This window comes from Mus caroli, unplaced genomic scaffold (assembly GCF_978045245.1).
Source record: "Mus caroli unplaced genomic scaffold, Mus_caroli_1 scaffold_16, whole genome shotgun sequence".
NCBI lineage: Eukaryota > Metazoa > Chordata > Mammalia > Rodentia > Muridae > Mus > Mus caroli.
The window spans coordinates 66,854,068-66,879,086 of record NW_028227271.1 but is presented as its reverse complement, the minus strand read 5'-3'; the positions used below and the strand labels follow the sequence as shown (position 1 = coordinate 66,879,086).

General features: G+C 44.4%; 1 protein-coding gene across 8 annotated transcripts in view; it reads right to left on the bottom strand.

Annotated features, from left to right (window-relative positions):
- Ncald (neurocalcin delta) overlaps positions 1-25,019 on the bottom strand; it is a 432,610-nt gene that overhangs the window by 184,322 nt on the left and 223,269 nt on the right. For all 8 annotated transcript variants that reach the window (XM_021183094.3, XM_085831922.1, XM_029469811.2 and 5 more), the window contains one exon: positions 14,477-14,550. The gene's annotated coding sequence lies outside the window, so the exon portion shown is untranslated. The remainder of the gene's footprint in view (positions 1-14,476; positions 14,551-25,019) is intronic.

Sequence of the window (25,019 nt, the reverse complement as noted above, 5' to 3'; positions counted from 1 at the left end):
CATTAGAAGCACCTGGCCCCTTCTTTTCTGTTTGGACTGATTTGTCCCAGTCTTGCCCCGGTGAAGAGCAGTAGAGCTAAAGCTTGAAGCTAACCTTTAGTCACTCTCCATCTTTCTGTCACATCATCGCTGCTAAATGAGCCTTTCTGGTATCCACAAAGGCCTATTCTTCCGGTGATATCTAGTTCGACTTAAGAGAAATCGAATCTGAGAAGCAACTCTAGGTGGGTGAGATTGGACCATGAACCAGCTTGAGGATTCGCATAGCTGTTATCTAGACACTTGAGCATTCGCAGTGAGCAAAAGGAGACACAAATCCTTCCCATTGGGGAGGCTGACGTCCTAACAACGGGGAGGTAGTTGGATTTGCAAAGCATCTGTGTCCAATGCTGAGTCAGTTGCATCCCAGGATGATGGAATACACGTGGGGGTGGTCCCCAGGGCTTATTCGGGCAGCTCTGGTCTGGTGACCCTCATTCAGTATTTACCACACATCCGTTTTAGTCCGAGTGAAGGACTCAGCTGGACAATTGTACTTTCTTACCCAATTTTAAAATTCTTGTGTCCCTAAGTGGAAGGGAAAGGGCACTAGGGAGAGAAAACAAAGTGGCTGCAAAAGTGTAAAAAGGAAGAAACAGAAAACCAGCTCTTCTCAAGGGATCTTAAATCCGGATTTGTGCTGGGCTAAGCACATTCCTGTGTTGATGTTTTATTATTATTATTGCATCATGACATAAATAGCATAACTTCATATTAGTAATGGCTAGCTAGAGGTTTCTCTGTACAGGAAGTAGTCTGGACACTCTCCCTAAGTGAGCTCACTTATTCCTATCATGACTTTATGACGTGGGGACTCTGTGGTTTTCAGCCACAGATGAAGAACTGGGTGTTCAGAGAAGGTAAGTCACTTGCTCCAACCCCCAGTGGAAAAGTGGAAGAATCTGGTACAGATGTCAGCATGTTGGACTCTAAATTCATTCACTTCTTTACCCTGTTTGGGGAATCCTCCTCCTCCTCAGCAGGAGGCATCAGCTATTGCTGGCTACACAGCCAGGATGGTCTTCAAAGAGGTTGTTGTGGATTCTCGCAAATGTTCTACTCAAGAACAGGCCCACCCTCAGGCCTCAGGGGGGACTTTCTATGACTATTATGCTAAATGGACATAGACTCAAGTGTCCTCTAAATTCCTATTTGTATGACAAGAGATAACTGGGAGTCAACAGCTGCTCGGAGTGAGAAAGATAGTGTCATTGGTGAGCTCAGTCATGAATGAGATGTCTGTATTGCCCCTTCCTGAAGGTTCAGGGACCATCTGGAAGAAGAGGCAGGACTGTAAGAGCCAGAGGTCAGAGAAGACCACAGTGAAACTGTCTTCAGGACGGGACTGGGCTCCACCCATGAATGCACAGCAGCTGTGGTTGCCTGTGTAAGGTGAGGCCAGTCGACATTCTGTTATGGATGAAGTTGGAGCTTGTGAGACCCCAAACTTAGCTAGGAGCTATTGATAAGATGATGGCTTCTGGGTGGGGGAGTGGCAAAGAGTCCATTTTCTTTAAGGGTGTGGCCCCTGGTAGGTTAGCCACGCTCCAGACCAAACTGGATTCAGTGAGTTATGTTTTTTTTTTTTTAAGATTTATTTATTTTATTTATGAGTACACTCTTGCTGTCTTCAGACACACCAGAAGAGTGCATCAGATCCCATTGCAGATGGTTGTGAGCCACCATGTGGTTGCTGGGATTTGAACTCAAGACCTTTGGAAGAGCAGTTGGTGCTCTTCACCATTGAGCCATCTCCCCAGCCCCTGATTTTTGTTGTTGTTGTTGTTTTTTTTAAGGATGCCAGGTTGGGAGGGAGTTGAGCATGTGGAGCAAGGATCTGGGAGAAGCTAAGGACATAAGTGGAGGTTAAATATAATAAAAATACATTGTATGTATGGATGAAGTTAGCAAATAATTAATAAATCAAATATTCTATTTTAAAAGCATACCCTTATTTTCCAGCCTCTCTGCCCCAGCATTCCCTCTTGACTCCTTACTGGGATGACAGCCACTTTGGGTGATTTTTGCTGTATTTTTATAGCCATTGTGGTCTATCTTGCCCAGCATTCCTTAGTCTTTTAATTCTGTACTAATTATTTGAGCCAGCATGGAGCAATCTTTCAAAACATCCAATTAGCAAGTGCACAGAGGAAACTGGGTCCATAATTAATTAGTGACTCTAGGACACAACAAAGGAAAAACAAAGCCAGGGACATGGAAGTTGGAAGACTGGAAATGTATGATGAAGACACAGGCATCCAGGTCCTTCCTCGAAAAGGACAGAGACTTAATCCTCGTGCATGCACAGTCAGATCCCTAAAGTGGTCCGCAGGTCTTAGAACATCTTTGAACAAACCTCAGTCACAAGGTGGCAGGTCATCTCTTCCTTCCCAGCTGAATGGCTACCTGAGAGCTGTTGGCAAATTGAGTCGTCCCACATTGTTTTTGGAAAAAATATTTGTCCATTCTTTCTTCTCAGAGTTATTCAAGCCTCCTATCTTAAGATATCTTAGATCATCCTATCCTAGTTCAGAGTTATTCAAGCCTCCTCTCTTATGAGATCTTAGATCATCTTATCCTAGCTCCTGGGACTGCTTGCTCTTCCCAGAAACGTGGTGCTTTAAATGAGAATGACCCCTTAGGCTCATGTGTTTAAATACTTGGTCCCCAGCTGGTGGGACTGTTACGAAGGATTAGGAGGTGTTGCCTTGTTGGGGAAGGTGTGTCACTGGGGGTTGGGGTTTAGGAAAGACTCAGGTCATTCCCACTGTGCTTTCTGCATCCTGCTGCCTCAACCTCACTCTCCCATTGTGTTCCTTACTTTCCAAATGCTATGATAAAACATCCTAACCAAGGTAACTTATAAAAGAAAGCATTTAATTTGAGGGTCATGGTTCTAGAGGGTTAGAGGCAGAGAGAGCCAAGTGAGAATGGCATGGACTTTTGAATCTCAAAGCCCAACCCCACTGATACACGTCCTCAAATAAGGCTGTGCTTTCTAATCTTTCCCAAGCAGTTCTACCATCTGGGGACTGAGCATTCAAATCTATGAGCCTATGGGGGGCCATTTTCACTCAAACCACTACACCTATCATGGACTCTAACCCTCTGGAATGGTAAGTCTCATTAAATACTTATTTTTAATTAGTTACCTTGGTCATGATGTTTAGTCACAGCAATAGGAAAGTAACTAACATAAGAACTTAAGCTAGGAGAATGAGACAAGAGTAGAGGGATGCTGGGATTCACCAATGGAAAGCTGCTTTCTGATTTCAAGGAGGCCTCAAGTGAAGTCCATTCAGAGCAAAGATTCCCAGGCAAGGTTAGAGTTGAAAGCAAGCAGCCTGGACAATGTGACAAAGAGATCCTACATCTCACAGGCTTGACATCATCACCGTTACACACTGCAGTGACAATTAGAACCTTATCCAAGGATGTAAGCAGTATGGGAATGCTTGGCTTTGTTGTTGTTGTTGTTGTAGACTGTGGGACCATGAAAGGCAGCCTGTTTTCTGGTCAAGCTAGGTTCAAACCCTGGAGATCCAGCAGATTAATCTGCAAAGGACAGAAGGCCCATTTGTCATGCTCCCAGACATAGGCTCCTGACACAAGGACCCAGCTCCTTAATTCTGTGTCCTTCAGTCACTTAGGCTCCACCCCCACAGTTACCTGGCAACAACAAGGTAGCCCAGCCCACTATAAAAGGGGCTGCTTGGCCCCTCCTCTCTTAAGTTCTTACCTCTCTTACTCTCATCTCTCACTTTCCTTCTCTCCCCTCCCTTCTCCTCTCTCTCCACATGGCCATGGCCTGCCTCTACTTCTCTTCTCTTCTCTTCTCTTCTCTTCTCTTCTCTTCTCTTCTCTTCTCTTCTCTTCTCTTCTCTTCTCTTCTCTTCTCTTCTCTTCTCTTCTCTTCTCTTCTCTTCTCTCCCCCGCCCGTCTGTTTTCTACAATAAAACTCTAAATCCATGGACCATCTCTGCTCATCTAGACCCGCTGTGCTAGAACAATGGAATAGGCCTTCCCCTAAAGAGCAGCATCTAATCTCCTGCAGGAAAGCCTCCCAGCATTTCCAGTAGCCAGATTGGACCAAGGACCAAGGACCGTGAAGGAATCACCCAGTGACTTCTCCCCCTGTCCGTTCTCCCTTCGGCCTGAGGCTGACCAAGTTGCCTCTGGGGCTTCCACTTCCTTTTCAGCTCTTCCAAGACACCCAGTGGCATCTGGGATGTCCAAGACTGAGAAGCTGTTTTTCCTGGTCTCTGTGCAACCCAGGGACCCCTGAGCTGGCTCTTCCCCGGTACTCAGTGGTCTGTAGTGCCTGAGGAGCCAAGACTACACCTTCCTCCACCTCCTGGAGTGGAGTCTAATGGCCTAACAAGGCCTGACCCCTGTCCTTCATTAGTTCCATAGGGTCCCGCGGCAGTCTCTTGCATCTGCCCGTCAAGAGACCTGGAGCTCTGGTGGGACATGAGTCATCTCTCTCACCCCTTTATTTCCTCACTCCAGGTGCCATGCAGTAGATTTTTGTTTTGTTTTGTTTTGTTTTGTTTTTCCACACACACAGCCCTTTGGTCCTAGATAGGGCTAATCCCAGCTTCGAGGCTGATCTCTGTCCTTGATGAGTGACAACTAACCTACCAACTATAGACAATGTGCTTTGCTTAACTCCCACATAATGCCAAGAAAGAATATCCAATGGGAAGGAATAAAGATACTTCAGCGGACACTAATGAATCATGCTGACTGACAGAGCTGCTGCATGGGGAACATATCGGCCTTGCACTTTCAGTCCTTATCAATAATAACTGTTAGTAATAAGATGGGAGACTCTACATCAGGATGCAGATGAGATGTTTTGCCTTGTCTGCAAACTATACACCCTGGCAGGCAATGGCTTCTGCCCCCAAGCACTTACCCATGTGCCATGGCTGGGGCATGCTCAAAAGCTCAGTGGTAAATGTCTTTCAGAGAGTTCTCTAATTCTTGAAGGTCTTCAAATGCCCCCCCCCCCCACAGAAACAAGCACATGCCACGGGTAAAAGGGAGAAAGGCTCCGACTCTGGGAGCACTTTAAGCCAGGTTCTCGCCTACCATTTTGTTCTGGGAGCACTTTAAGCCAGGTTCTCGCCTACCATTTTGTTCTGGGAGCACTTTAAGCCAGGTTCTCGCCTACCATTTTGTTCCATAGAGAGCTGCTCATCTGATCAAGTCAGAAATGGAAAACTTCGGAATTCCTGCTTAAATCATATTGTAAATATTTCATTCTGTTAGTTTTATCTGAAGTACCTTTTTCCAGTAGAAATGGCAGTGGGAGATGGTAATCTAACCCCGTATGAGTCCAGTTTAGAAATAAACTTATATTCAAGAACTTCAATGTATCTGGAGTTTAAAGGCAAATTTAAGGTTTGCACTAGGAAGTTCATCTCAAATAGCATGACTATTTAACATGCCATTTCAGATTTCTCTCAAGCTCCTTTCATTTGAATGAAGTGAACTTGAATTATATGGATTAATTTTCCAGTGCTGGGGAGTGAACCCAGATCCTTACTCATGCTAGGTAAGTATTGTGACACCCAGTTCCACCCCCAGCCCAACTAAGTGAAACTTTGCCACTATAAAGCTGGAGAAATTTAAATCATTGATCAGGTGGTATATGATTATTAGGCTCATATCAGCACAAGAGGAGGAGGGGTATGCTTTGTATTAGATTTTATACTGTAGACTATTTTAAAAATTCAATAAGTAGGATAGTGTCAATCAAATTTTCTCCTTTTGGTGCACCACCTTGGGCGCGAACTCGGTAGACGGTCCCTGGAGGACTCTCCACACTGCGGGCTCCCTTGCACATCCAGGATCTTGGGATCACTGTGTCAGTGGAACACAATATCTGTTCCAAAACAACCCAGAGAGGCTTGGGCCAGCAGGAACAGAGACACAGGAAACCCACCTGATCAGCGGCTGGGGTTTGTTCCAATCAGCGTCAGCCCTGGGCCATCTTTAGTACGAACTGGGTGGATGGTCTCATGGTCCCCAGAGGACTCTCCACTCCACAGGTGCCCTAGCACACCCAGAATCTTAGGATCACTGAGGAGAGTTGGCCTCCAGAGAGGGCTCTGACCCCAGGACTTGGGTGAGAGTGCCATCTTGTATCCCAGGTCTCTCAGAGACCAGTCTGTGCAGGAGAGCACGTGGACCTCAGAAGCAACAGGGCTTCTTGGTCAGGGTCCCTTCAGGCCTTCATCTTCAGTCAGGAGGCAGAGCTGAGACCCAGACCTCTGTGCACCTTCCCTGCAACAGGAGAGCTTGCCTGCAGAGAGTACTCTGACCACTGGGACTCAGGAAAGAGATGGACTCCCAGGAGTGCTGACAGAGGCTAACAGAATCACAGGAGGAACAAGCTCCAGCCAGAAACAGCTAGAACATCGAACACCAGAGATTACCAGATGGCAAAAGGCAAACGTAAGATTATTACTAACAGAAACCACGACCACTCAGCATCATCAGAACACAGCACACACACCACAGTGAGTCCTGGATAACCCAACACACCCAAAAAGCAAGATTTGGATTTAAAATCATATCGCATGATGCTGGTAGAGGATTTTAAGAAGGACATTAATAACTCACTTAAAGAAATACAGGAGAACACTGCTAAACAGGTAGAAGTCCTTAAAGAGGAAACACAAAAATCCCTTAAAGAATTACAGGAAAACACAACCAAACAGGTGATGGAATTGAACAAAACCATCCAAGATCTAAAAATGGAAGTAGACACAATGAAGAAAACCCAAAGGGAGACAACTCTGGAGATAGAAACCCTAGGAAAGAAATCAGGAACCATAGATGCGAGCATCAGCAACAGAATACAAAAGATGGAAGAGAGAATCTCAGGTGCAGAAGATTCCATAGAAAACATGGACACAACAATCAAAGAAAATGCAAAATGCAAAAAGATCCTAACTCAAAACATCCAGGAAATCCAGGACACAATGAGAAAACTAAACCTAAGGATAATAGGCATAGATGATAATGAAGATTTTCAACTTAAAGGGCCAGTAAATATCTTCAAAAAAATTATAGAAGAAAACATCCCTACCCTAAAGAAAGAGAAGCCCATGAACATACAAGAAGCCTACAGAACTCCAAATAGACTGGACCAGAAAAGAAATTCCTTCTGACACATCAATCAGAACAACAAATGCATTAAATAAAGATAGAATATTAAAAGCAGTAAGGGAAAAAGGTCAAGTAACATATAAAGGCAGACCTATTAGAATTACACCAGACTTCTCACCAGAGACTATGAAAGCCAGAAGATCCTGAACAGATGTTATACAGACCCTAATAGAACACAGATGCCAGCCCAGACTACTATACCCAGCAAAACTCTCAATTACCATAGATGGAGAAAACAAAGTATTCCATGACAAAACCAAATTCACAAATATCTTTCCATGAATCCAGCCCTTCAAAAGATAATAAAAGGAAAACTCCAACACAAGGAAGGAAATTATGCCCCAGAAAAAGCAAGAGAGTAATCCTTCAACAAACCTAAAATAAGCTAGCCGCAAGAACAGAATCCCAACTCTAACAACTAAAATAACAGGAAGCAACAATTACTTTTTCTTAATATCTCTTAATATCAATGAACTCAGTTCCCCAATAAAAGCACATAGACCAACAGACTGGCTGCATAAATAGGACCCAACATTTTGCTGCATACAGGAAACCCACCTCAGGGACAAAGATAGACACTACCTCAGTAAAAGGCTGGAAAACAATTTTCCAAGCAAATGGTCTGAAGAAACAAGCTGGAGTAGCCATTCTAATACTGAATAAAATCAACTCCCAACCCAAAGTTATCAAAAAAGAGGACGAGGGGCACTTCATACTCATCAAAGGTAAAAATCTTCCAAGTTAAACTCTCAATTCTGAATATCTATCCAAATGCAAGGGCATCCACATTCATTAAGGAAACTTTAGTAAAGCTCAAAGCACACATTGCACCTCCCACAATAATATTGGGCGACTTCAACACCCCACTCTCATCAATGGACAGATCCTGGAAACAGAAAGTAAACAGAGACACATCGATATAGTTGTCTCTTGTGAGGAGGCTATGCCAGTGCCTGGCAAATACAGAAGTGGATGCTCACAGTCAGCTATTGGATGGAATACAGGGCCCCCAATGGAGGAGCTAGAGAAAGTATCCAAGGAGCTGAAGGGGTCTGCAACCGTATAGGTGGAACAACAATATGAAATAATCAGTACCCCCAGATCTTGTGTCTCTAGCTGCACATGTAGCAGAAGATGGCCTAGTTGGCCATCATTGGGAGGAGAGGCCCTTGGTCTTGCAAAGATTATATGCCCCATTACAGGGTAATGCCAGGGCCAGGAAGCAGGAGTGGTTGGGTTCCAGAGTAGGCCAGGGGGAGGATATAGGGGACTTTTGGGATAGCATTTGAAATGTAAATGAAGAAAATATCTAATAATTTTTTTCTCCTTCTGTAATTATGGTATGCTAATTATGTTGGTGCTAAAGTTTTACTGGTTTGCCCATCAGTCTGGTCTACTTGGCGAGAGACCAAGGTCAGTGAGAGGCCATGTCAACAGGGTCAACTGTCATGAGGAGCTTTTTTTTTTATCGGATATTTTCTTTATTTACATTTCAAATGGTATCCCCTTTCCTGGTCCCCCACCTCACCCTGAAACCCCTATCCCATCCTCCCTCTCCCTGCTTCTATAAGGGTGTTCCTCCACCCACCTACCCACCGACTCCCACCTTCCTGCCCTTAGTTCCCCTACACTGGGGCATCTATCGTGCCTTCATAGAACCAAGGACCTCTTCTCCCATTGATGCATGACAAGGTCATCCTCTGCTACATATGCAGCTAGAGCCATGTGTACTCTTTTTTTGATGGCTTAGTCCCTGGGAGTTCTGGGGGTCTGGTTGGTTGATATTGTTATTCTTCTTGTGCGGTTGCAAAACCCTTCGTCTCCTTTGGTCCTTTTTCTAACTCCTCTATTGAGGACCCTGCACTCAGTCCAATAGTTGGCTCTGATCATCCATTTCTGTATTTGTAAGGCTCTGGCAGGGCCTCTCAGAAGACAGCCACATCAGGCCCCTTTCAGCATGCACTTCTTGGCAGCCACATAGTGTCTGGGTTTGGTAACTGTGTATGGGATGAATCCCTAGGTGGGACAGTCTCTGGATGGCCTTTCCTTCAGTCTCTGATCTATACCATTTGCTCCTGTGAGTATTTTGTTCTCCTTCAAGAAGGACCAAAGCACTCACACTTAAGATCTCCGTAGAATATTGGCCCACTGCAAACTTATAAAATGAGACTTATTAAATGTTTCTTATTTAAGTTCCTGTGTGTCGCCAGAATTGGGGTTTGCTCAGACAGGGCTCCAGAGATGCATTGCTCTCCCGGCGATGAGCCACAGAGAATTTGAAGGCACCTTCACGTAACAGCCTCAGAGCATATGGGGATGGAATAGTTCTCCTTGAATGTGTCTGCCAACTTTGAGACCCAAGCCTTGTCTGGAAGGGGAGAATGTGGAAAGTCTAGGAACTACATTACATGTCTAATAAGTTCTATTCTGTTCATAAAAAACCCCAAAGCAGAAGAGTCTGAAATGCTCTATCTCTCTGCTCTTTCTCAGGCTCTTAGGTGGATTGTTGCCCTGTAGAGACTCACACTGTTCCCTTGTCCTGCCCGACCCCTCCAGAGAGAAGTGTCAGAGCATATGGAAAATAGTGGCGGCATTCTGTCCTCAGGATCAAGAGTAAGTTAGTTCAGATCTCACCTTCCCTATTATACTTGTCCTTCTGGAAGTTCTCTGCAGTGTCCTACTGACTTAACTTCTATGAACATCCATCTGGAGCGTGAGCTCCTGACAGCTGGGACATGACCCCTCGGCTTACTCAACAGAGGAGTCACTTCAGTGCCACACTGTACATAGTTAAACTTTATCTACATACCACTTAGACCACATATTCATAAACAAAAACTTGTCACAGAACTTATATATTTCTGTATTGGTTTATTGTCTGCCCATTCCAGCAGAATTTAATATCTATGCTAACATGTTTTTTATTTTTGCCTCATGGTTTTTGGCTGGATAAGTGAATGAATAAAGAAATGAATTCTTACAAAGGACAGAATTGTTGGACACTATGAGCTCCTTTTATTTCCACTTCCAGGAGAGGAAATAACTGAATGTTCCTTATTACAGACTATTCATGTTTCTATACTCACTCATTCTCTTTACACTGATCAATAATTTACATCATGGTGTCTTGTGTTACAGGAGCACCACGGCCAAGGTTCTATAAAGCTTTGTGTTCCTTCTATCCTTCTATCTCAAGTTTTAGTCAACACCTTCAGAACTCTCATGACACATTTCTTCTTACCAACAGGGAAGCTAGGTGTGATATGTTTATAGGCTCACAGTTCTGTGCCCTTACCTCCCACCACCACTGCAACATTCAACACATTTGTGAAATACTTCTATGTGATTATTTGGTTACCTCCTTCCTGCCAAGATATCCACAATTGCTTTATACCACTGTGATAAATACCTGAGATCAACAACAGACTAAAGAAAAAGGGTTGGTATTGACTCATCATTTCAGAGGTGTCTGCTGAGCTCATTTAGGCCCAAGGGGAGTCAGTACAACATGGCAGGAGTAGATATTGGAAGAAGCTGCTTGCTTCATGGCATCTGGAAATCAAGGAGAGATGGAGGGCTAGCATGCCCGCAGTGAGTTGACTTTCTCTAGTTCAATCTACCACCTGTCAATAGTTTAATGGGATGGGAGCTGTCTCCCTTTCATGGGCCTTTTGGGAGAGATCCAAGGGCCAAAGGATAGCCCCATCTTACTGAGTAGTAGGCAGAAATAATACTTTCCTGGTCCCCAGTGTCTGGCACAGTGCCTGGACACATAGTGATGGCTCAACCAGTTTTTGTTGAAAGATAAATAAAACATTCTTCTAGGAACATGCACTGCTATCAAATGGGTGGCATTGTATCATTTATTCTTCTCGAGGTCTCAAGTTAGTGGGTGCTGAGTCAACACACATTCATTATTGAAATGAGCCTTTATGTGCTTCAAGCACATCCTCCCATCTGTATAACACCAGGGGGTCTTGTTTCAAGCTTGCTAAGAAATTAGCTGCCCTTGTTCCGTGCTTCTTGTATGTCCTGATGAAAAGGCAGTTTTATTTTTATTGACTATATTAGTTATTCTGGGACTAATGCATGATGGGTAGAAAATGGCTGACCTAGACTCAATTATGTGGCCGGTCAGCATTAGTCTCTACATAGTATGTGTAAATAGCTAGGCTCAAACTTGAATTGTCTTCTGAATATCTGGCACCCTGTATGCTCTGGGTAGCCTGTTGGAAAATCAGTGTTTTGTGACATAGGAGCGTTAATGGAACATGGAAAATAATATGTGGTGAGTCCTCAGGCTAAAAGCTATTATTTGATGGCACACCCTAAAATTATTGGTGACTTACTGTGCAGAATACAATGTATCCCTAAGATTTTCCTTCCTGAGGGAAGTGGTCACTAATGAAAATAGAGGAAAAGAAAGAAACCCACTGCAGAAAAGATGTCTTTATAACACTCTGTAGTGGAGAAGCTGATCATATGGGGAGACTTGGGGAAAAGTAGCAATTTCTTGGGATTCCAGAAGAAGTAGTCCTTGCAGAGAGGGGGTAAAGTCAGACAGTCATCATTGGAATGTTAGCACTAAGCCCAAGCTGGAGTCCACCCAGACTTCATTCTACACTCGATCTAAGGCAAAAAAAAAAAAAAAAAAAAAAGGCCAAGAAGCGATAGACTGCACTCTAAAGCCATTTTCTTTTTATTGGAAATAGATTCTTCTCATATAATACATCCTGAACAGAACTTCCCTCCCTCCACTCCTCTGAGCTCCACTTCCACATCCCTTTCCCCTCAGATCCACTCCCTCTCCATTTCTGCTTCAGAAAAGAGCGGACTTGAAAGAGACAACAGCCAAACACAACAAAACAAGATACAAGACAAGGCGAAAATCCTCCTGTTGAGGCTGGACAAGGCAACCCAATAGGAGGAAAAGAGTCCCCAAAAGGTGAGAGATACAGCTGTTCCCACTGCTAGGAGTCCCACAAAACCACGAAGCTGACTGCTGTAATGTATATGCAGAGGACCTGGTGCTCACTCATGTAGGCCCAGTGCTTGCTGCTCCACTGAGCCCTTGTGATCCCTGCTGAGCCAAGTCGGTGGGCTGAGAAGTGCTCCTGGTGTCCTCCATTCCCTCTGACTCCTACAGTCTTTCCTTCCCTGCTCCCCAATCTATGACGTGAGGGACCCTATAGAGATCTCCAATTTAGACTCTCTTGGTATCATATACAGTAATTTCTTTACACACAGCCTTCCTACTTTCTGCTGTCAGGATCTGCCACAAGGCAATTTTTCTTCACGTCTGGATTTCTTGCACAAAATTCCCCAAACTCCATAAAATTCAAGAGGATTCACTAACTTACCATTCTTTTGGGAAAAGCCCAGCTAAGAGGTCTACGTCTACATGGAAGAGGCACTTTCCTCCTTAGATTGCCTGCTCCCTGCTCTCTCTAGCCAAAAGTTGTCCATCCAAAAGTGGCTCTTTCCCTCCCTGAGAGCTTGTCTGTCAATCTCTCACCTACCAAGTCTTCCTTGGGCATGGCAGATGCTGCACATGGGAACTTCTGGGACCTCCCCACACTCACCAAAGAGGAAGCTACACAGTTTAGGACCCTCTAGAAGAGATCCACACTAAAGAGTTATCTGAGACTGAAGGCACAAGGCGGATGAGGATGCTCAGACAGGTGAAAGAATAAGCCAGAGCCTAGCCAGGCGTAACCCTAGTCCTCAGGAAGCTGAGGCAGGACTCTGAGGTCAAGCTACTCAGGACTGCCTAGCGAGACTCTGTCACAAATAACAAGGACAAAACTTTAGAAGCAAATAGTGTGACTCTTCTCTATGCCCCCATGTTTAAAGAGTGGGGTTCCTGTGTTGGGTCTCACACATTGTCTGCTATCTTTAGGCCACACACATTTTCTATGATGGATTAGATTGGCGTCAAAAAGACTGCCGTGTCTAGTGCTATGACATCCATAAGCAGTTCACTTGTGACAAGAAGAGAGACTGCCTCCAGCTGCCTGTGCTTAATGGCCTTAAATGTACAGTTTTGTTTCAGCCTCCAGGAGAAACACAATCGCTCCAATGACAGCAGGGAGAAAGCCATTAGATCCGAACGCTAAGGCAACTTCTGGCAACTTGACACTGTCCTACAGGTTTCCTTGAAGGGACTGGCCTACCAAATTTGGAACAAAGAATTTTACTTTCACTTTCTGCATTCACTGCCTTTTCTAAAGCAGATAAGCTGTGTGACTAAGCTAATGCTGAAATCAGAGACACATAAGAGGGGAGAGAAGTTTGTTTCACGTAAAAATTTCAAATTGTCATTCTTCCTTGTAAGACCAAATATATGATATTATATATATATATATATATATATATATATATATATATATATATATATAAAATCATCTTGCCCTTATTTATTTTAATTTTTGCCATTTTATCCTCACACAAAAACTGTTTGGCCAAGAATATATGAGATTAACAGTGATGCTTTGACTCCAGCATATAAACACATACACCAACACCTATGACATATTAGCTTGCATCTAAATCTTGGATTATCTGGGCCCATTCGCTTATTCTGAATGTTTTCCAAGAAACCCACATACCAATAGAGTCCCCTCCCTGAAAAGCTAGTTTGCTATATAACCAATGAGATGGCTTTTGAGACTCTTATCAACAAGTTAGGAAAGTGACAATGCCCCTGTCTCAGCAGGAAGCTCACTATTTCAGTGTGACCCTTGCTGTACTGAAGTAAATTCTCAGAATGATTCAGAATCAGAAACAAATGCCAGCACACTCAGTACTGTAGAGTCAATTTCCCATTACAAGTAAGCAGAGTCGGGAGGTCCAGAGGCGTGGATGCCCTTGGTCTTCTCTAGGAAGCAATACTCAGTCTCCCACTTCACTGCCAGGTCTACTATTTTGTTTTTGACTTGCTTTGCTTTCCTAAATGCAACACTTAAATGAGGTTCCCATCTAATCGGATGCCGCAGAACAGATTTTTTTCCTTTCTCCTCTGAAAATCCCAACAAACATCCAGCTTTGCCTTTCGTGCGGTACAAACCCCTCACGTTAACTATGGCAATGGGCACCCTAGGACAAAGCAGCTTTGAGGATGGACATAAGCCAGTGTCCTCTGTTTACCAAATACAAACATAAAGACCCAGAAACCTAAGCAGCAGGAACACCTTGGTGCTTTAAATCAGAGTTTACAGTCTAAAATCTGGTCCTCTCAAGAGCTTAGGAAAGAACTCACTGTGTGCTGTCCCAGCACCTCGGGCCTCAGAGATGCTCTGTCCAGGCAACTCCTCTCAGCAGCGGGCTGGGGCTCTGTAATTGAAATCACACATAGTCAGCCACCCCTGTTACCAGAACAGTCAGCAATAGCAAGAAAGTTTAGGTTACTGTTATGTCCCTGGAGTTGTCTCTGCAAACCGGAAGCATCAAACCTCTGAGAAGCATTGACGCTCAGCCCCTCTGTCCGTTGCCTTCAAGTACTCAGGGGTGAGTGTCATAGGCATGGTCCCATCAGAGAACAGCGTTTCATGGTCTCAGTTGCTTTGGACATGCTACACAGACAATGCAGTGTTAGGGGCACATGAACTCAGGTATAGCCAGGCATTACCAACTTCAAAATAAACTTATTTATGTATGGGTGTACACACACACACACACACACACACACACACACACACACACACACGGAGGTGGTAAGAGAGAGAAAGAATACTATATTGTCAAAATACAGAAATTATTTTAAATAATAAAATATAGGAATTATCATTTAGGAATCATATATTGGCAATGAACAGTACAACCTAAATTCACTCTCATAAAAATCAATAGGAGGAAATATTTTGCTGCATTCAGCTGAAAAAAACAAGCAAGTAAAATAAGACAGAAGTCAGGCTAGTTTAGGGGAAGCAGAGATTTGCTTTCCTGTTTGACTTTCTACGGCTCTCCTGACACAGGTTCTCTGCAGCTTCTCAGGCCATGTCTCATATTTCAGTCACCCAATGTCAGCCTTGGTCCTAACAAAATATTCCAGTGTCACCCAAGGCTGGATCTGTAAGTCCCTCTTTTGTGAAGTCTAAGGAAATCACATAAACTAATCCAGGCTAGCCCAAGAAGTAAGGCTAGAGTTAACTTACACAAAACTGACATAAGGAGGCGTTTGGAGCTCTTTGAGGAGGAGAAGCGGAAGAAGGGAATTATGAAAGGGAATCCACACATTTCCACCACAATAAGGCTCAACAAGAGGGGAAGGTTGACATGTAAGCATGCCTGGCCACTAAAACACTGGGCTAGCCCTTGGATTGTCAGCAACCGAGACCAGAAGGAGCGAGGCTAGATGAAGACCGTTTCCCTGGCCTGCTTCACTAGCGCTCTCTATCAGCACAGGGTTCACTCCCTGAGGAAATGACTCAGAACTCCATTTTGGTTATGAAACGTATTCTACAGTGTGTGAATTTCCCATCTTTCCGTCTTTCGTTTGTCATCCAGACAGCTCTGCCAGAGGAGGCCCACATCACGGCTGGAAGCAAACCATGACAGATGTCACGGGCTGCCTCCCCAAGTGTTCAGTCTGCCTCTCTCCCTCCAGAACCCTAATGTTGTCCAAAGCAGGAGCTCTCAGCTAAGGAGGAGAGGCGCAGAAGTTCTATGAGTGGAAGTTCCTTGACAAAAGCCACACAGTCAGTGCAAGACCTAAACCAAAAGGAGCTGCCATGCTGGCCTGCCCTGCCTGCTCCTGGGCTGCCATTCAAGAATGAGATGTTTGCCTAAGTCATCTAGAAGGGTTCTTTTAGGACACAGAACATAACCCTGAGCCAAGAAACTTTCACTAACACCTTGATAGTGAGATACTGAGATTGTGAGAAATCAAGACTCAAGTCAGGTCTCCTGACCTCCACCAGTGACAGTTCCAATCCTAGGCACTGCCCAAACAGTCAGTCCTCTGAATACCATACAAAGGGACCTTTCACATGGCTGCTGCCACCGTTGAGCCTTATTGTGGTAGGGACATGTGGATCCTTTTTCAAACTTGCTAAACCAGACTTGCACTGCAGACCTGTAACCCCAGCACTTGAAGATCAGGGGCTCTAGAAAATCTTCATCTACACAGCTAAATACAAGGCCAGCCTGAGCTACCTGAGACCCTAGCTTCAGACTCCCAAACGCAACAAAGCCTGCCTTCCTCGCCAGCCAGGGAAGCTATTTAAATGACTTGAGCTACAGTTCAAACAGTGGTGGAGGGCTCATTTCCCACCTTCCATTTTTTCTTGTTTTCTTTTCTTTTTTAACACGTGATGCTCAGGCATTCTAGTTGCTAAAGCAAGCCTGCCTTGGCTGAAGCAGAGGACACCTGTCTCATTTCTACACATTTCCTCTGCAGGGTGTCTAAGGGAGAGCCAGCTCTCCTCCTAAATCTTGTTGCAGAGGAGGTTTCTCCCTTGTTTCCTCCTTCACTGGGCTATTAAAAGATATCAGCACTCCCATGGAAGCTGAAAAACCTTTCCCAGCCAAGAGGAAACCGTACCCAAAGATGATTCCAGGGGATTAAGGGTTTAGCTGTGAAAAGCAAAAAGGCTTAAACGTTTAGAGGGAGATTTTTAAAAATGACATTTTTTCTGACCTCAAAATGGAAAAGGAATCTTCAAAGCATATAAGGGTTAACCATAAAAAGAAAGATGGGCATATTTGCAACTGTAATATTAAGGTATGACAAAGAATGTTAAGAGGGGAGGGGTCTGTGAATGTCTCAGCAGATAAAGTCATTTGCCACCAAGCCCAGGGGCCTGGCTTTGATCCCTAAGGCCTATGTGGTGGTCAGAGAGCATCAGCTCCAGAAAACTGTCCACTGACTTCCACTTGTGTGCTGTGTGTTGCAGGTGCATGATGTCCACCCACACCACCCCCTGAAGAAAAGTAATATTTTCAAAGTTAAAAAAAAAAGACAGGCCAAACAAGTATTCAAATTGTCTAAAGAAATGCTATGAATTGGTCATAAAACCAAGATAATAACAAAGCTAGTAATAGATCCCATGGGCACACCACAGAGGAGACAGGCAGGCATGGAGGAAACAGGTAGGCATGGAGGAGACAGGCAGGCATGGAGGAGACAGGCAGGCATGGAGGAGACGGGCTGGCTCAGAGGAGGAAGGCAGGCTCGGAGGAGGAAGGCAGGCTCGGAGGAGACAGGCAGGGTTGGAGGAGGAAGGCAGGGTCGACGGAAGAGGAAAGCAAGCATGGTGAATAAACAGATAAAAACTGAGCAATTGCATGTGTCATCGAAAATGCAACTTAAATGTCCAGGTTGGTACAATTCCATAGCAGCCCAGGATCAATTTCATCCTATGGCACTGAGCCCACACACCCACTGAGCTTCTATTGACATGGTCCAGTGCTGTGGTCTGGCTGATGTGTTGCTCTCCATAAAACTTAATGCCCAGTGCAACACCATTAAGGCCTGTGGTTTAGCACCATTATATAAAAAAAGACTTTGTATGCAAGCCCTCTTTTCCTTTACATGTCTACTGTAAAGGAAATGTCTTTACATGTCTTGACATGTAAATGTCTTTACATGTCTACCGTGTGTGTGTGTGTGTGTGTGTGTGTGTGTGTGTGTGTCCGTGCACACATGTGCACAAGTTTGAAACACAGCACGTAAGTGGAGGTTAGAGGACAACTTAGAGTTGGTTTTCTACTTTCAGCACATGGTTCCATTAGCTGAGGTCATCAGCCTTGGTGGTAACCATCTTGCTGTGGTTTGAATAAAATGACTCCCATAGATGCTTCGGGGGTGGCCTTGTTGGTTAGAGTGTGTCACATTGGAGCGGGGGAGGCTTCAAGGTCTCAGAAGCTCAAGTCAGGCATAGTGACTCTCAGTCTTTTTCTGTTGCCTGTGGATCAAGATGTAGAACTCTCAGCTCGTGTTCGAGGACCATGGTTGCCTGGATGCCACCATGCTTCCTGCCATAATGATAATGGACTGAACCTGTTGGCCTGTAAGCCAGCCCAATCAAATATTTTCATTTTTAAGAATTGCTGTGGTCATGTTGTCTCTTCACAGAAATAGAAACCCTAACTAAGACACATCTTTACTCACTGAACTGTCTCACCAACCCAAAATCTTTGTTTCTAACCTATAGATATCCAGGTACCCCAGTGTGACTTGTTTGAGAGAATATTTCTCCCACTGGATTATTTTGGCACACTGACACACTTAGCTACTCCTTATTCATGATCACTTCCAGGTCTTCTGAACTTCTTTATTGTCAATGTGCTCAGCCCTCTGCTGATCCTATGCCACATTGATTACTGTATATTAATTGATTAGTGTATATAAATCTTAAAATCAGGTTCACTTTATTCCTTTGAAACATGGCTTTAGGGATTTTGATTTTAATTTAATTATTAGAAAAATATTGCTTATATTACTCGAGCTCTTTGTGAGTTTTTTAAAAATAAAAAGTACATGAAATCTAGGATTGAATATAAATTTGGGGAGCAATGATATAGTTATTCTGTTATGTCTTCTATCCCAGGAAGAGCATAGTATGTTTCTTTACTTACTTAAATATTCTCTAATTTTTATTGGAATTTTGTAATTCTCTGCATTAAACATTTTATAAGCTATTTTAGACCTAAAGGTAAGTATTCCATATGTTCCTTTTTTTTTTTTTTGCTTTTAATAACAAGGCAAGTATTCTGTATGTCCCAAAGTGATTGTAAGTGAAATTTAATCTTAACTTCAGGATTCACATATATATTACTAGCACATAGTAGTTGATATTTGCAGGTTTTTTTTCTTATTATTTTTCTTTCATTCTGTAACCTTGATGAACTCCACTCCTCAGTTCTAGGGATTTTTTTCAGGGTGGTTGTTAATTTGTTGGTTTGGGATTTATTTTTATTTTTTATTTTTGTAGCTAGCAATGGATTTTCCCAGTAGGCTGCCGTAGCCTCTCTGAGTTGGAAGAGCACTCTCCCCTCCCTCTGCTTGATAGGATGTCACTGCCTCTCTTCTGCTTCCCTGCAATGTAAGATTTCCGTTGTTCCATTGAGCACTGAGAGGGAGCTGTGAGAGGGATGTCCTGGCCTTGGTCCTGATCGTCATCGGGTGAAGGATTCAGTATCTCACTGCCGTGCAGAGATTAGCTGCAGGAGTAGCTCAAGATACTTCCCTCTCCGTTCCGAGTCTTTATCGCCAGTGGTTGTTGAATGTAGTCATTCGTGTTGATTTTTGTGCATCAGACAATATGACTATGACTATTTTCCTTTAGATTTTTGAATACATTCCCATTGAATGTAGAATTTTACTTGGCTGCTCCCACTCAGCATGGAACCATGTCTGCTCTGGCTGACATGTTCTGGTGGGTAATGTACTGCAGAGCTGCTCCTGCACATGACATGTCTTAGGGAGGACCTCACTGTGTGAGTCGTTCTTAAGATTTCATTAGGACTCTTGAATCTGTGTGGATGTCTTGTGACAAATCTGGATAATTCTCAACCATATCACTGTTCCGAGCGCCTTCCCAGCCGTATCCTGCACCTTCTCTCCTCTGGTTCTCCTGACTTCATGTATCAGATAACCACTATTGCCACTTTTCCTTCTACTGTTGTGGAAAATCATGCGACTAAAAGCAACCTGGGGAGAAGAAGCCTGGCTTACACTTCCACACCACAGTCCCATCATGGAAGTCAGGATGGGGAACTCACGGCAGAAACTGGAGCAGAGGTCGTAAGGGGATGATGGTTGCCGGTTTGCTCCTTATAGCTCGCTCCGTCTGCTTTCTTATAGAACGCAGGCCATCTGCCTGAGGGTGGCACCTTCTTTAGTGGGCCCAGCCCTCCCATATCAGTCATTAATCAAGAAAATACCTTGCCTATAGGACAATCTGTTAGCAATATTTTTCTCAACCAAGGTTTCTCTTTCCCGATGACTCAAGCTTGTGTCAAGTTGACAGAAAACCAACCATGTCACAGCCACCAACACGTCCCTAAGGCTGGTACAGCAAAGTAATGCTTTTCTTCTTTAAGTTACCAAAGGGAACCATTCCGGCTTGCTTCCTGGGAATTAAATAGATAGATGGACAGAAGAGAGGCCCTGTTGCCTGGAGGTAGCCGTCTGTTAGAAGGCTTCTGGGAGTCTCTCTATGGAGCAATATTTCTGCTTTGGCTTTCACTCCAGCAGGAAGTTGAAGAAGCAATGGGTGGAGTTTATTACAGTGCGGGGGGGTTTTTCTCCTCCCAGTCCGACTGATCCAATTTTTCTCCAGTCTTCTCCCTGTTTCAAGCTCCAGCTGTTTGCATGGTCCTTTTACTCTTCTCTCCTCTGGAATCTGCCTCCCTCAGGCTTCTTGTTTAGCTGACCTCTGACCCAATTCAGCATCAGGACATCTCCTGTATGTGAGGATTCCCTAATCCAGCATTGTGACCTGAGCTCTTGACCCAACTAAACATGCTGCCCAGACATTCTAAGGGGTTTACATTCACCAACGTTTTTATTGCCCTCCTGGCTAACAGAATCCAGATCGTTCTTCTCTACAAGGCAGAGACGAGGAAGACGGACTTTAAAGATCTACTCTCTTCTCTCTAGGACACATTTCTGAGAGGTCACCAGCTGCTGCTGCTGCTTCTTTCTGCATTTTTTCTAAGCCCAGCACAAGGAGGCAGGAAGATAAATGAGTGGGAGGACAAATTAACACTGCAAAGCTTGATAAATACTAACATCAAATACTAAAAATAACCAGACAGCAGTAGTCGCCTTTAAGAATTTCATTTGTGCTTGTGTGTGTGTGTGTGTGTGTGTGTGTGTGGCATGGCGGGGGAGGGAGGGGCTCGAGAAGGGAGAGAATTCTTTAGAGCAGAACTGAAAATGTTACCTGGAGGCAGAAGAGCTCCCCTGCAGGCAGACTCACACCCACCCAATAACTCCCTTGCTGACTCTCTTTTCTGCAGTTCTGTAATGGCTCCCTCCCAGGGCTGCACAAGGCACCCTGACTCCTGCAAGGAGACAGGTAAAGTGCCTGGGAAGTTGCAGGCTTGATCACATCTTTTTCCCTTTTCAGATTTTCTAGTTGTTCCTAGAGAAAAGAAAGGTGATTGGGACCAGTGTGCATCTATCTGCAAGTCCCTGTTACTTAACTGTGTCACAGCAAGGCCCTCATTCCCACAGACACAGTCTGTGTGATGGGAACAACTCCAGATTAGGACTCTACAAGACTCCAAACACGACTGCCCCTAGGCATGCCTGCTGTACCATTCCTAGACCAGGGATGTGGACAAATGACCTTGATAGCTTAGAGGGCAGAATATTCAGGTTTAATACAAGAGAAAAGTAAGCTCCTTTTGGATTCTGTTGCTGTTGCTTCCCTCTCCCCGGTGAACAAGTCCGCCCACTGTGAGTCTGTATGGATTGCTAGAATAGAGAGAAAATGCAGTGGAGGGGAACGAAGCACACCTCATGCGTGAGCACAGGCACCTTTGAATTCTTCATCATCTCCCTCACAATCAACAATTTCCCTCCATCTCATTCCCTCTCAACAACTAGCTGCAAATAGAGGGCTTTATGTCTCAGTCTCTTAAAAATCACATCTAGATCTGCTTCCTCTGCGCTCTGAGGAACAGGATGAACAGGGAGCATCCTCCTGCAAATGTCAATTTAGTCGTAAAACTCGTGTTCAGGGCACCCACATCTCCCCATCACTCCTCTCCCATTTTGTATCTGCCTCCCGAGCTCTTCCTCAGCCTTGCTCAGTCATGCAGGGGTGAGCTCATGCTTCCTAACAGGATACGGATTTCTTCTTGACACCTTGACTCCTAAATCCACCGAGGCCAGCTCTCCACTTGCTTTCCACAAGTTGCCTCTGGATTCCCAAACTGTCAAAAGCAATGGACTCGTCCTTTCTGCTCATCTCTCGCCACTGCATTCTGCCTTTGGATTCCACGATAATGCAACATCCTGGTTTTTCCTGAAGACTGTGTGTGCTTTCCCAGGCGTTGCCAGGTTGAGCAAATAAAAATATTGAACTTTCAGTTAAATGTGAATTTTAGATCAATATTAAATGTTGTTTCGTATGTTGAAAGTTTGTATGGGAATTTTTTGCACTAAAATAGTGACCTTTTCTATCCGAAACTAAATTCTGGGTTCCCTACTTTTTCCCCTGACAACCACTATAGCTGTTTCTTCAGAGACTGTTGCTACCTGCACCCTTCATTTCTATCTCCATGGCCCTAGTAATGATTTTTTTCCTCAGAAAAACAAAACAAAACAACAATCTTTATCTCTACCTACATCAGCCTCTGTCCCTCTTTTCCTTCCATGCCTCTATCTCTCTCTTCCTCTCATTTCTGTTTCTCTGTGGATGTTTCATAGCATTTCTAAATTCAGTTGAAACTGACATCTCTGGACTCACAATCACATCAACTCCCTCTTCCTCCTCTTGGTTCTTCCTTAACCAGCCTGCCTTCCCGTCTATATCCCTGGGACCCATGGATGTGAGACCATCATCAAATCCTACCAGTCTTTTGACTTCAACTAGGTCCACTATTTCTGTTCTCTTTATTTCTGACCTCCACACACTACCACCGAATGAGCATCCTAAGGTTTAAGTGTGGCTGTGTTGTTCTCTTGGTCAAAGACGCTCCTGGCTCCTGGTTGGAGTTCCTATTCCTCAGCTGGTGTTCAGAGCCTGTCACAGTTTGGTCTTCCTCAGCTCATCTCCCTGTGGCCACCTTGGGGACCTTCAGGACACAACCTAAGTCCATTAGTTCACATTCAGAGTTAAGCTTAGATCACTTTTAAAGGGACAAATACAGTTTGGGCTAAATATAAACTATTTACTGAATTACTAAAGGGAGTCAGTTAGAAGCAAGCATATTAAAGACCAGAGAGATGGCTCAGTGCTCAGCGGAACACTTTACCATTCTGGCAGAGGACCGAGCTCTGTTTCCTCCAACTCATATGGTAACTCACAACCATCTGTAACTCCAATCCCAGGACATCTAGTGACCCTTTCTGGCCTCTTCGGGCACCACACATACATACAAACAAAACACTCTCACACAGAAATAAATAAATCTTTTCAAGAAGTAACCACTAAAGTAATTAAATAAGCAAGTCATTGGGAGCTGATATAAAGAACTCACTTTTTCACAAGCTTAGTGTCTATCAGGTATGGACAATGTTCACATCAGCATCGTTTATCTCTGTGACATCTAGTCACAGCTAGGCTCGGAGAGAACTCCACTCAGCCACTGTTGCCTCTCCATTGATCTTTTGAACTGGATCCCTTTCTCATCACCTGATTCTTGCAGATGGGGGCTTATGCTGGTTTCTGTAAAAGCCTCTGCCCTCTGTATGATAGACATCTCTAAACAATCAGGGTCTCCACATGCTACTAATCCACATTCTGATCTAAGAACATGAGAGTACACCAGCAACATAAGTTGCAATGAACAAGACAGTAAACATTTTCAACTCTACAGTGCATATGTTCTCTAACGCAACTCAACTCTACCATTGAGATCCAAAGTCAGTAATCCATAAGTGACTAAAAACAACAATAACAAAACAAGCCTGGGTAACAATAAAGCCAGCAGCCAAAGTGCTGCCAGTGTGGACTCTCTGTCACCTGCCCTGAAAGTTGTCTCTGAGCAAATATTTATGCTTTCTTTCCAAATTATATCATTCACTGTAGTCACTTAATTAGAAAGAACAGCAACATTTAAAAAGATATTTTTAATTTGACAAGTTTATATTTAAACTGAATACAGTACCATAGATTGGGTCATAAATAACTAAGGAATAGGGAGTTGGACTCAGAGGTGTCTCTGGAACTTTCCATGTGATCCAGTACAGAGTGGAGTCAGGTTGAAGTCAAGCAGATGTGAATCACCCTTGCCATAGTTAAAGGGATAGCTAAGTTTCTAGTTGCTGTAACAAAAGTGACCTAAACAAGGAAGAATTTATTTTGGCTCACAGGTCCAGGGAGTCCATCATGGGAAGGGAGTCCTGGTGGCAAGAGTGTTAGACAACTAGACATGTCGTGTCAAAGTCAGAAGGCATGAAGAGATGGAAGCCTCACCCGGGTAGCACAAGAGCTGACCCATGCTGGTGGGCACACAGGTGAACCAGCCCCAAGGGTGTGAGCATCAGAGAAATAGCTCCCATGAGGTGACATGGGCAAGGGAAAGATGACCCCCCTCCTCCCTTCTTGTCCCTTACCACCAATGGCAGGCAGGAGAGCTGGCCCCAAGGTCATCAAAGTGGGAGAGCAGGCCCTGCGTCTCACCTGGGTAGCACAGAAGAGCTGGCCTTGGATTTGGAGGTTGTGTGTGAGCTGGCCCTGAGGTCAAGAGTGTGGAAGTGCTGGCCCTGTCTCTGGTTGGTTGGGTGAAGGCATGGATGAGGGAGAGACACCCTCTACCCTTCCCTCATCCCTTGCCTTGTATGGCAGGCAGCAAAGCTGGGCCCGAGGTCATGAGAGTGGGAGAACTGGTCATGTCCATCAGCAGCTGCAACAGTCGGGGACAGCACCTCATCTAGGCAGCAGGATAGAGCTAGAGAACCAGCCCCGAGTGTGTGAGAACAGGAAAGCTGGCAGCTGACCAGCTCAGACACCTCTCAGGCCCAGGGCTTTGAATTGGCCCACCCCAACACCTACCTCATTCATGAACTGCTGGGATGCATAAAGGGGTCAGTTCAACAGACCTAAAACTGCAAGCTCTCCATGACACAGGACAGTCATGGAATATCCAAGAGGAGTCCCAGTGAGGTTCCAGTATCAATAGTA